Source organism: Oncorhynchus keta, chromosome 18 (genome assembly GCF_023373465.1).
Source record: "Oncorhynchus keta strain PuntledgeMale-10-30-2019 chromosome 18, Oket_V2, whole genome shotgun sequence".
Taxonomy (NCBI): domain Eukaryota; kingdom Metazoa; phylum Chordata; class Actinopteri; order Salmoniformes; family Salmonidae; genus Oncorhynchus; species Oncorhynchus keta.
In genome coordinates, this window is record NC_068438.1 from 26705851 (window position 1) to 26719473 (window position 13623).

Genomic DNA, 13623 nt, shown 5'->3' on the forward strand with positions numbered 1-13623 from the left:
CTTTCTTCTTACCACTCTTCCATAAAGGCCAGATTTGTGCAATATACGACTGATTGTTGTCCTATGGACAGAGTCTCCCACCTCAGCTGTAGATCTCTGCAGTTCATCCAGAGTGATCATGGGCCTCTTGGCTGCATCTCTGATCAGTCTTCTCCTTGTATGAGCTGAAAGTTTAGAGGGACGGCCAGGTCTTGATAGATTTGCAGTGGTCTGATACTCCTTCCATTTCAATATTATCGCTTGCACAGTGCTCCTTGGGATGTTTAAAGCTTGGGAAATATTTTTGTATCCAAATCCGGCTTTAAACTTCTTCACAACAGTATCTCGGACCTGCCTGGTGTGTTTCTTGTTCTTCATGATGCTCTCTGCGCTTTTAACGGACCTCTGAGACTATCACAGTGCAGGTGCATTTATACGGAGACTTGATTACACACAGGTGGATTGTATTTATCATCATTAGTCATTTAGGTCAACATTGGATCATTCAGAGATCCTCACTGAACTTCTGAAGAGAGTTTGCTGCACTGAAAGTAAAGGGGCTGAATCATTTTGCACGCCCAATTTTTCAGTTTTTGATTTGTTAAAAAAGTTTGAAATATCCAATAAATGTCGTTCCACTTCATGATTGTGTCCCACTTGTTGTTGATTCACAAAAAATACAGTTTTATATCTTTATGTTTGAAGCCTGAAATGTGGCAAAAGGTCGCAATGTTCAAGGGGGCCGAATACTTTCGCAAGGCACTGTATCCTCTCTATATAGCCTTGTTATTGTGATAATTTTGTACTTTAGTTAATTTAGTAAATATTTCCTTAACCTAAAGTGGAGTTCAAGAAGAGTTAAGAACTTGTAAGTAAGCATTTCACGGTAAGGTCTACACTTGTTGTATTCGATGCATGTGACAAATATGGTATTCGATTTGATTTTGATTTGAAACAGCAAGCAATGCAGACTAGGGGCCAGCTCTACTCAGTGAAATGCTGTCTGAGAAAACAGGGGAAACCTGGCTGGGTCTGGGAACTGAATGTATTTATATTGAATAGGGACATCAGTTGGATGTGGACCCTGGTATACAGGGATTCAGACGGAATCAACAAACGTCTGACAACCATGATTCAAGGGCAAAGCCTCAGACATAAAACAATCACTGATTAACACCCATTCTCTCCCTCTGTAAGGGGAGATCCTGTCACCATAGAGCAGTATCAATACAAGGATATAGCATCTATAGAAGAGATAGGAATGCATATGGGGGAGGGGTTGCTATATACTGTATATGTATATTCAGAGCCCTGTAATGCTTAGAGAGGATCTCATGTCAAGTGTTATTGAAGTGCTGTGGTTGCACGTTCACCTGCCTCAGCTAAAGCCTATTATTGTGTGATGCTTGATTGTGTAAGTGATGTAAACAGAGGTCTACATTCTTGGGGACCTTAATATCAACTGGTTTTCATCAAGCTGTACGCTCAAGAGGAAGCTTCTCACTAACTAGTGCATGCAATCTGGTTCAGGTTATTAATCAACCTACCAGGGTGTTTACAAACATGATAGGAACAAGATCATCCACATGTACTGATCACATTTTTACCAATACTATTTAACTTTGTTCTAAATCTGTATCCATACACATTAGATGCATTGATCACAATATAGTGGCTATATCCAGGAAAGCCAAAGTTCCAAAAGCTGGGCCTAAAATAGTGTAAAATATTTTGCTGTGCCTTATGTGGATGATATTAAAAATATTTGTTGGGGCCTCATGAGTGTTGCAGTGGTCTAAGGCACTGCATTACAGTGCTAGCTATGCCACTAGAGGTCCTGGTTTGAGTCCAAGCTCTGTTGCAGCCGGCCGCGACTGGGAGACCCGTGGGGAGCCACACAATTGGCCCAGTGTTGTATGAGTTAGGGGAGGATTTGGCCCGGCAGGGATGTTCTTGTCCTAGCGCACTCTGTTGACTCCTATGACTCACTCTGCTGACACGGTAGCCAATGCATTGTGTTTCCTCCAACACATTGGTGCAGCTGGCTTCCGGGTTAAGCGGCATTGTGGCATTGTCAAGTAGCAGTGCAGCTCAGCTGGGTTGTACGGGAGTTTCAGCGATGGGACAAGACTAACTATCAATACCACGAAATTGGGGAGAAAAAGGGGTAAAAAAATGTATACAAAATGTGTTAGCCTGATGTGATTAAGGAGCACTGAAATTACTTCTTCCAATTATTGATAAACATGCACCTGTTAATAAGGACCTGACTGTTAGAGCTGTTAAGGCTCCTTGGATTGATGAGGAATTGAACAACTGTATGGTTGAAAGAGATGGCGCAAAAGAAGTGGATAATAAGTCTGGCTGCACATCTGACTGGCTGATTTACTGCAAATTAAGAAATGATGTAACCAAAAAATAAATAAGAAAACTGTATTATGAAACCAAGATGAACGATGGAAAACTGGAGTACTTTAAATGAAATTATGGGCAGAAAAACTAATTCAACCCCAGCTTTTATCGTATCAGATGGCTTATTCATCACAAAACCATTTGATGTTGCCAATTGTTTTAATGATTACTTCATTGGCAAAGTGGGCAAACTTAGGCAGGAAATGCCAACAATGAACAGTGAGCCATCATATTCATGCAGAAAAAAAACTATTAATCAAAGAAAAGCATTGTAATTTTGAACTATGTAAAGTTAGTGTGGGAGAGGTGGAACAATTATTGTTATCAATCAATAATGACCAACCTGATAGGAATGGCCATAGTCTGTCATATCTTAAATCTGAGTCTAGAGGAAGGTGTTTGTCCTCAGGCCTGGAGGGAAGCCAAAGTCATTCTGCTACCCAAGAGTGGTAAAGGGGGCTTTACTGGTTCTAATAGCAGATTTATCAGCTTGCTGCCAGCTCTTAGCAAACTGTTGAAAATAATTGTTTGACCAGATACAATGCTATACTGAAAAAATATAAATGCAACATGCAACAATTTCAAATATTTTACTGAGTTACAGTTCATACGTATAAGGAAATCAGTCAATTGAAATAAATACATTTGGCCCTAATCTATGGATTTCACATGGGGTGCAGCTATGGCCTTGGAGGGCTTAGGCACACCCACCTGGCAGCCAGGTCCACCCACTGGTGAGCCAGGCCCACCAAATCAGAATAAGTATCCCCCCACAAAAGGGCTTGATTACAGATATTGTGTTGTGGGACAAAACTGCACATTTTAAAGTGGCCTTTTATTGTCCCCAGCGCAAGGTGCACCTGTGTAATGAACATGCTGTTTAATCAGTTTCTTGATATGCCACAACTGTCAACCCTAACCCCACATGCTTATTAACAGTGTTGTAAACAAATTTGTGCATATGAAAAACTACTCTTTAAAAAAAAAATACTAATGACTTGCCACTGGCATTACACAAAGCCTGTGTGTCCATGTATGCTTTGTACATGTACAGCTAAAGAAGTCACTGAAACTCTTAACAAGGAGTTGTGGTCCGTTTTGGAATTGGTGGCCAGTAATAAACTGGTCCTGGACATCTCTAAAACTAAGAGCATTGTATTTGGTACAAATCATTAGGCAAGTTTGAGACCTCAGTTGAATCTGGTAATGAATGGTGTGGCTGTTGAACAAGTTGAAGATACTAAATTACTTGGTGTTACCTTAGATTGTAAACTGTCATATACAGTCATGATCAAAATTTCTGAGAATGACACAAATATTAATTTCCACAAAGTTTGCTGTTTCAGTGTCTTTAGATATTTTTGTCAGATGTTACAATGGAATACTGAAGTATAATTTCAAGCATTTCATAAGTGTCAAAGGCTTTTATTGACGATTACATGAATTTGATGCAGTCTCAATATTTGCAATGTTGACCCTTCTTTTTCAAGACCTCTGCAATCCTCCCTGGCATGCTGTCAATTAACTTCTGGGCCACATCCTGACTGATGGCAGCCCATTCTTGCATAATAAATGCTTGGAGTTTGTCAGAGTTTGTGGAGTTTTGTTTGTCCACCCTGTTTGTTGAGGATTGACCACAATTTCTCAATGGGATTAAGGTCTGGGGAGTTTCCTGGCCATGGATCCAAAATATCGATGTTTTGTTCCCTGAGCTGCTTAGTTATCACTTTTGCCTTATTGCAAGGTGCTGCATCATACTGGAAAAGGCATTGTTTGTCACCAAACTGTTCCTGGATGGTTGGGAGAAGTTGCTCTCTGAGGATGTGTTGGTAACATTCTTTATTCATGGCTGTGTTCTTAGGCAAAATTGTGACACAGGACTGGTGGTAGCACTCACCTTGTCTTCTCCGGACAAGCTTTTTTCCGGATGCCCCAAACAATCGGAAAGGGGATTCATCAGAGAAAATGACTTTACCCCAGTCCTCAGCAGTCGAATCCCTGTACCTTTTGCAGAATATCAGTCTGTCCCTGATGTTTTTCCTGGAAAGAAGTGGCTTCTTTGCTGCCCTTCTTGACACCAGGCCATTCTCCAAAAGTCTTCGCCTCACTTTGTGTGCAGATGCACTCACACCTGCCTGCTGCCATTCCTGAGCAAGCTCTGTACTGGTAGTGCCCCGATCCCACAGCTGAACTAACTTTATGAGATGGTCCTGGCGCTTACTGGATTTTCTTGGGGACCCTGAAGCCTTCTTCACAACATTTGAACTGCTCTCCTTGAAGTTCTTGATGATCTGATAAATGGTTGATTTAGGTACAATCTTACTGGCAGCAATATCCTTGCCAATGATGAAGGCACATGTTTTCTTCCAGGTAACCATGGTTGACAGAGGAAGAACAATGATTCCAAACACCACCCTCCTTTTGAAGCTTCCAGTGTGCTATTCGAACTCAATCAGCATGACAGAGTGATCTCCAGCCTTGTCCTCGTCAACAGTCACACCTGTGCTAACGAGAGAATCACTGACATGATGTCAGCTGGTCCTTTTGTGGCAGGGCTGAAATGCAGCGGAAACATTTTTTGGGGGATTCAGTTCATTTGCATGGCAAAGACTTCGCAATTAATTGTAACTCATCTGATCACTCTTCATAACATTCTGGAGTATATGCAAATTGCCATCATACAAACTGAGGCAGCAGACTTTGTGAAAATGTATATTTGTGTCATTCTCAAAACTTTTGTCCATGACTGTATATTCAACTGTTGTAAAGATGGGGAGAGGTATGTCCATAATAAAGAGATGCTCTGCTATTTTGACACCACACTCCAAAATCCAAATCCTGGATGCTCATGATTTATTGTCCAGCCATGTGGTCAAGTGCTGTTAAGAAAGACCTAGTTAAGCTGCAGCTGGCCCAGAGCAGAGTCGCACGTCTTGCTCCTCATTGTAATTAGAGGGCTAATATTAATGCTATGAGGAAAGACTGACCGCATTACCTGTTAATTTCATAATAAACATTGTGTTAAAAATGTCAAATTGTTTGCATAGTCAACTTACACACAGCTCTGACACACACTTACCTCTCTAGACATGCCACCAGGGGTCTTTTCACGGTCCCCAAATCCAGAGCAAATTCAAGAAAGCGTACAGTAACTCCCTTTCATCTCCTTTTGCTCAAATTAACAGCAGACCTGGTTTAAAAACATTGATAAAGCAACATATCACGGCCCAACGCCTCTTGTCTATTTGAACTAGGTATTTTGTATGTGTAATTATTGATATTTTACATGTGTGCTCCATTTTTGTATTTATGTAGTTTTGTCCTTGAGCTGTTCTTGTTTATTAATGTTCTGTATTATGTCATGTTTTATGGTTTGTGTGGACCCCAGGCAGAGTAGCTGCTGCTTTCGCAACATCCATTGGGGATCCTAATAAAATACAATCGATTTGGATTTCTCATGTCTTACTCATTGTTAGAAAGAAGTTTGGTCCAAATCGGGTGTTAGGTATTATAATTTTTTGAATATTAAGAGTCCTATATATTTGGGAGCAATCAATTAACTTAATTTCTCAGAGATCTAATTATATTTCAACAAACAATGTTGCAGGAATAATAATCTTATCCGTTTCTAACTACAGAAACGATTTCAGAACAATCTGAGATGGTTGGTGTCATGGCTTGCTGAAATGACATGGAACGACCCCAAGACCAGTATAGAGCAGTTTGAACTAGGGAAGAAATGCATCAGGGAGAGAAGAGGACTATTTTTCTCCGGGAAATCACATTAGGATCTGCCTCTGCCTGCCCCCTTCCCCATTCCTTCTCCCTGCAACTTTGAATTTCAGAGAGTTGTCACTGCGGATCGATACTGTACCAAGCATGTGCATGGCCCAGTTCTACATTTCTCTCAGGGCTACATCCCCATGTTAAATATGAGGCAAATATATAGCTTATATAATGAATTTATTTAGATTAATCAATCAGATGATTACATTATACTGAGCCAAGATGATAGCTACAAAACAAACTCAGTATTGCCACTAATCACTCGGTCCTAAAGATACAATGGCCATTTTGTGTTTATATTTATTTATTTGCCAAAACAGGAATTATATGGTACCTTTTGTATCCTATTTGTTTCTCTTTAGTGCCAAAAATCCTGTTAGGTTAACTTGGAATATTCCATTAGAGGCTTCCCTTTAATTCTCTGTCTGATTCCTCTTCTCCGTGGAGTAACACTATGCATCATCATCATCATCATCGACAGTCCACTCTGAAGAGAACGAGATTGCAGCAAGCCTGCCGCTTGATTTCTTACTCACAGTGCACCTTCTGACATTCTGTAATGGGGAACAAAGCACTGTTTTCTGGAACAAGCGGACATTATTTGTTCAGCCTAACAACAATTTGACATTGAGGGCAACATTCATTTCCATGGGAAATGAAAGCTGATTTTATGTAGCAGTGCGGAAATGTAAAACGAGCTGCTAGGGGGAAGTGTCATGGAGGATAATGATGCACACAGTACCAATCTGATGAATGTATAAAGTTTGATCAAAGACTGACTGTACGAAGCTAAGGATGATTTAAAATAGAACTTAAATATATTTCCACTTCCATCAATAAAATCATTCTGATTAATCTAAATTAAAGAATAGATTATATCTCAAATGTAATGGGAAATACAGTTATATGTATTATTATGAGATGGTTAGGACAGTTGATTCAAGGACTGCACATTAGTGTGAGCCATTTAGATCTGTTTGTCAATGTATTATGAGATCCAGTGCATTTGCAAGATAGCCTAAATCATCCCTCTACCACTCATTTAGAACCATATAACAAGTACCATCATTAGATACTGCATATAAAACCCAAGGGCTATCTTTTAGTTTTCCCATAGGACTAGTTTGTCTGCAAGGCTAGGGCCTGATGTATACTATATCTGATGTGTGTGTCTCTCCGCTGTGATCAAGCTGTGTTTCAGACATGCAGAAAACAGATTATGTAGAATCAACTATTGTCTCCTCTGTCCTCTCAAATGATTCAAGATTTTTTTCACGAACAGTACTGTCTCCTTCGAAAAGAAAGGCTGTCATACATATCCAAGTTAGGCATTTGACAATCATTCTTTAACCACTCTGGTTATTTCCCCTCAGTTTGAATGCATGAATTATATTTTTGAAATTCCATTTAAGGGCATTAGCTTTGTAAAGATATCTAGAGATTATTATTCTTGTTTGTGTTGACAGGAGGAGAAAGAAAAAAACTCAGATTGTCAGGTTGTAGCGATGCCTCGGGGTGGTTTGAAGTGGCAGTTATGTTCTTGAGGTTTCCATTTGCATCATGGGAATATCATTGGACTTTTTTTCTGTTACATTTGAGAATCTCTTCGCTTTACAGTACCATACTGTAGGTGTTAAACAAAGCAACTTTTCCATTGGAAAGTCAATATTGTGGCAAAGAAGGGGGTCGAGTGATAAGTGGCAGATATGTGAGAGCAGAACTAATAAACCCGATCACTAAAATGGCCACCCCTGTCAGAACTACAGATCACAAAATGGCTGACCGCCAAAACTACAAGTCCCAGATGCAAGGGGAACCCTCAGAAGGTGGAGCCGACTCACAGATAAAGGGTCAAGAAAAACCAGGAAGAGGAAGAGAGAGTGCTGGAAGGAGCTATGAACAATAGAGAAAGAGACTATAGAGATTGGCTGGATTTACCGTGTATGAGCTGGATTGTTTTGGACTTACCTGTTGGCGTTTGGACCTGGACCTACAGAGAACCCGATTCGTGTACCGAACCTGCTATCCTTGATCTCGCCTACGGCCTGGGTGGACCAGGACGGAGAAACAAACACACAGGTGCTGTCCTGTTCGAAAGAACTCTCATTCTTGGGTGATTTGGTGACAGTTTACCACTTAGTTTGTGACAAACGCTCCTAACCTTGAAGAGGTTTGCCACAATATCTTCAACGGAAGCAAATGTACTTGATCTGAGTGGTGGCATTTTGTAAAAATATCAGCTCAGATACTAGCGATAAGGGAATGTAGCAGAAATGTGATACATGTTCTTTATTCCAGGATGCATTAATACATGTCAGCATCTACATGATGCATACGTTAAGGTCTTGGTCCATTAAAATAGGCCTTTAAGGTTGGTTATTGTAACGATCGTCATAATGGGTAGACCATGAACCCGTGATTTGGGTTCATCATATTTATTTTAAATGTGAACCACCAACAAAACAATAAAGAGAGACAAACAAACGAACGTACAGCCTTGTTGAGCTCAAAAGCAACAATACAAAAACAAGATCAAACAAACAAGAGGTGGGAAAAGGCTACCTAAATATGATCCCCAATCAGAGACAACGATAGACAGCTGCCTCGGATTGGGAACCATACCAGGCCAACATAGAAATACATAAACTAGACTAACACATATATATAATAAACTAGAACAACCCCCAGTCACGCAATGACCTACTCCACCATAGAAAATAAAGGCTTTCTATGGTCAGGACGTGACAGTTACATACCAGACACCGTTTGTGTAGGAGAATCAATAGCTTGATTGTCAAACAAGCTATTCAACCACGGCCAGTACGACAACTACCCAGTAATGAAAGCATAACATAATTTCCTCCCTCAGTTCAAGTTAATGTGTAATTGAGGAATTGGACACAAGCTGGATTGGAATGTTTTTTTTTTTCATCAGATAATATACTGAACAAAAATATAAACGCAACATAAAACAATTTCAAAAATGGTAGAGTTACAATTCATATAAGGAAATCAGTCTATTTAAATAAATTCATTAGGCCCTAATCTATGGATTTCACATGATTGAGCAGTGGCACAGCCATGGTTGGCCAGGGAGGGCATGTGACTATATCCCAGAAAACCCATATAACAGTGAATCAGTTATTAATAACATGAACTATTTATTAGAGTGGAGATAATATCTATATATAAGTGATATCTATGTATATGTTTGTGAATGTGCTATAAATCAATTCATCAATCAAGCAGATTATATTATCATGATTAACCTTTCTCTGATCCAGTGCAAGAGATGTTTGTTTCTCTCCACCTACAGATGTCGGATCTTAATTTGATGACTATTTTGTTGCTGATATTTTTCCTGACAACAGAAAATGAAAACGGCTTCTAAAATGTATCAGCCCCAACAAAAATGTAGATGAATTATAATCCACATAATAATTCACAATTCCTGTTGCTGCAGCATTATTTCCTGTGTTTAACCAGAAGGGGACTAGGGTTCCAATTTTGGAACACCCCCCACGTTCAGCTGGAAGGTGGCGCATGGAACGCAAAAATATTCCTAAAAATATTTAACCTCCACACATTAACAAGTCCAATGGCTCAAATGAAAGATAAACACCTTGTTTATCTACCCAGCAAGTCAGATTTCTAAAATGTTTTACGGCGAAAACATAGCACATATTTATGTCAAACCACCACCGAAGACACGGCTAATTTGCATAGCCAAGTTGAAAAAAATATGCAATCAACAAACGCAGGATTAAAAGAAAAATAATGCACTAACCTTTTGAAATCTTCATCAGATGACAGTAATATAACATGTTACACAGTACATGTATGTTTTTTTCAATAATATGCTATATATATCCATAAATCTCTGTTTACAATGATGCATCGTTCAAAAAATGCTACTCAAATGTCCTGAGAAATGACGAAAGCTCCGGCAGATAACGTCAGCTAACAAGGAATACACATCATAAACTTTGACTAAATATGCATGTTCTACATATATATAGTTAGATACACTTCTTCTGAATGCAATCGCTGTGTTACATTTATTTTTAACGTTACAGGTTTCGTTCACTAGACTATACTATGAGTCGGCGCTCAAAAAGTAGCATTATGGCTCCTCTATCTTGGAGTCCACATAAACCCAAATTTACCACATAAATATTCCCTTACCTTTGCTGTTCTTCCACCAGAAGACCTGGAAGGAATTATACTTACCAAAAACAGCGTTTAGTTTTGCAGTCTGTGTCTTTCGGTTCTCAAACATGACACATTTCGGTTGAAATGTAGCCAAAAGCCAAGTGGATGCGCACCAAAATGTCGAACTTATATATTATATGTCGATTAAACTTGTCAAACTAACTTCATAATCAAGTTAACATGTTATAAAGGTGTACAGCAATCGTGAGGACGAACAGAAACGCATGCATTGTATAATCGATCTTGGAAAAAAGACAGGACCTGAGCAGGGCGCGCATAAAAGTGACCTGTTTTTTCGCGTGAACGAAAGGTTTCGGCCGCCAAAACTCTCGTGAGCACGCGATTCTCACAGTGAGAAGCCCCATTGAAAGCTGAGATCGCGCTGAAGACAGAGAGACTGTTCCCAGACCTGTAACTGCTTGGGAAGGGTGGGGGCGATGACGTCAAAGTTGGGCCAACTTTTATGATGACAAGAGAGAGTTTGGGAGAATGACTGCCCTGAGAGTTCTGCTTTACATACAGACATAATATAAACGGTTTTAGAAGCTTTAGAGTGTTTTCTATTCAATAATATTTTTTATTTGTATATATTAGCAACTTTTGACAAAAAAAAATTGTTTTCTGTTGGCACACAATTACTCCAGCGGGGGCAGTAGACAGCCCTATCCCGAAGAGGTTGCAAACTGGCTCAAATTAGATACTACATCTGTATGTATTGCATAAAGTGGGAATATGGGGTGGACTATATTAACTACATTAAAGCATATTCAAGTAATGAAAACTTTTCCTCTGTAATGTGATTTGAAAGGGAACAATCTGTCTAAATAAAGAAAGGAAACTCTACTGAGAAGAACTCTTTGAAGAGTTTTCCAAGGGAATGTCAAGTATTTTGTGCTTTTACACCTGCATTGTTTGCTGTTTGGGGTTTTAGGCTGGGTTTCTGTACAGCACTTTGAGATATCAGCTGATGTACGAAGGGCTATATAAATAAATTTGATTTGATTTGATTTTGATATTTTCTGAAATTACATGTTTCTTCAAGTGTTTTCCTTGCAGCTCATAGAAATCAAAACCATAAGTGTTGGAGTCATCTTTTCACATTAAGAAATGTCTGAGGTCATACAACAGAATTAGTGGTTGTGAGGGATTAGGGACAAGACGTTGGACAGCAATGTGTGTCGGGTAGAGTACTCCAATTAGATATTGGCCATGCAGAATTCCCCATCAATCCACAATGTGCTTCCTTCCGATGTTAGAAATCCAGGTTTTTATGTAGGGAAAAATAGAGTTGTGGATATTTGATTTTGTGCAATTCTTTATTTAGGGCCAGTCCAAGGATATGAATAATGTTGTGATACGTAGCTCTTTCAAATTTGTCTAGTAGGCAACACCTACATATGACTGAACTTATTATACAGTTCAATTACAGTTCATCATTAGTCATGTTTATTTTGAGTGAATTACAATAGTGGAATACACAGTATTTATATAATACTCCCCCTTGTGCATTTCAATAGAGCTTTTTTGAGTAGCACTTTAAATGTTCTACCCTCCAGAAAACAAACTAAAATACAGCTGTGCCACAACATTATTTATTTATCCTATGCAGATGTCTGACAATCAGTTCTATAATAGCTTGTATAATATCAATAAATATGAGCATTAAACTATGATTTGTTGTATATATTTTTCATATTGCACATCAAAAATATTGTCTCCCTTAACTTTTCTCATCAACTGACACAATCATCATTATTTAAATGTTGATGAGTGAGGTCGATGTAGTCTATAAACAATATCGACAAAGGTAAAGGATGTATTTTTAACTCAAGGTGAAAATGCGAAAATTCTTAAAGTAGACAGGCAGGCAAGGCTGCCAATTCTAGTCAATGAGATTGCTGCTACACACCAGGTGATGAAATTAGCTTGAGGCCACTGTCTGCCTTCCCACTGGTCTGAGAGGGAAATTACTTAGATAAATCACAGCAAGAAGAACCAACTGAGACCAGCCTTCTTTAGGTCAACAACTGGGATACAAATCATCATTATATTTATTATTTTTCTGCTTGTTTGGCAGCTACCATCCAATACCCAGGGGCACCTTGGGTTATGATGGCTGGCTGGGTGTGTGCATGTCCAGCCAAAGGTTTTTCATGTCCAGATGTGACAGAAACAATCAAGAGACGGATGAATTAAAAAGACAATGCAATGCAATTATGTTCGAATGTTATGTTCTGGATGTTCATTCAGTATACGGCACAAGACTGAGAAATGACTGTGAGTGGAGTAAAATCAGGTCATATACAGTAGTATGGTATCTACTGTATGTAGAAAATGAACCTTTTGAAAGATTCAGTGGAATGTGAATTATGCAGAGTTCATCCTGTCCTCCTCAGATGAAGTGAATGACAGTAAGATGACTGAGTGATGCTGCAGGGAAGGGGACCAGTCAAAATAGGACAAGAGCTATTGTCAGTACGTATTCCATCACAAAACGAAGTTCTGTGCAATAATGAGACGAAATGCCCTCTGTCCACTACAATATAGCTGTGCCTTGTCAAGGTAATAGAGGGAGAATATCATTGAATGTCCTCTGGAGTAAAAAAAACAACGCCCAGTCTTTTTCTCCTGTAGTTATGCCTGGTCTGTACGGCCTCTACACCCCGCGGTGGTGTACCTCAGATGACAGTGTCCCATTACAATTCCCCTGCCGTTACCGTTAGCCGTCCCCTCCCTCTCAGCCCAGGGGGTGCTTTCACTACCCCTCGCCTCTCCCTAATCTCTCCCAGCAGCGGACACCTTGACAGTAGGAAACTCACCGCCATTTTCCCCCTGAATGAGCAATTTCCCAACCCTTTGCCAGAGCTGGCAGTTAAACCACACAGGGCCTCAGACTTTACCTTTGTTCAAGGCATCAAATGAGTGTGTATGTGTGAGTGTTTGTGAGTGTGTCTCAGAACTCAGTCCACAATGCAGACATATACTGTCACAGTCTACCTTAGCCATTTGTCATAGTCATGCACCCTTCATGTTGCTTAGGTAGGCATAAATGTTCTGAAGATACTGAAGAACTGAAGAAACTGATTACATTTTCATGCACCGAATAACTGTAGTTCTCATTATTTTTTTCACTTCAGGCTGATGAAATTATGAACGCGTATTCTTGTCTTCAAATCAATAGTTCACAATGGTGAATAACCCACTGCCAATCATGTCCTTTAATCCAGCTTTAGG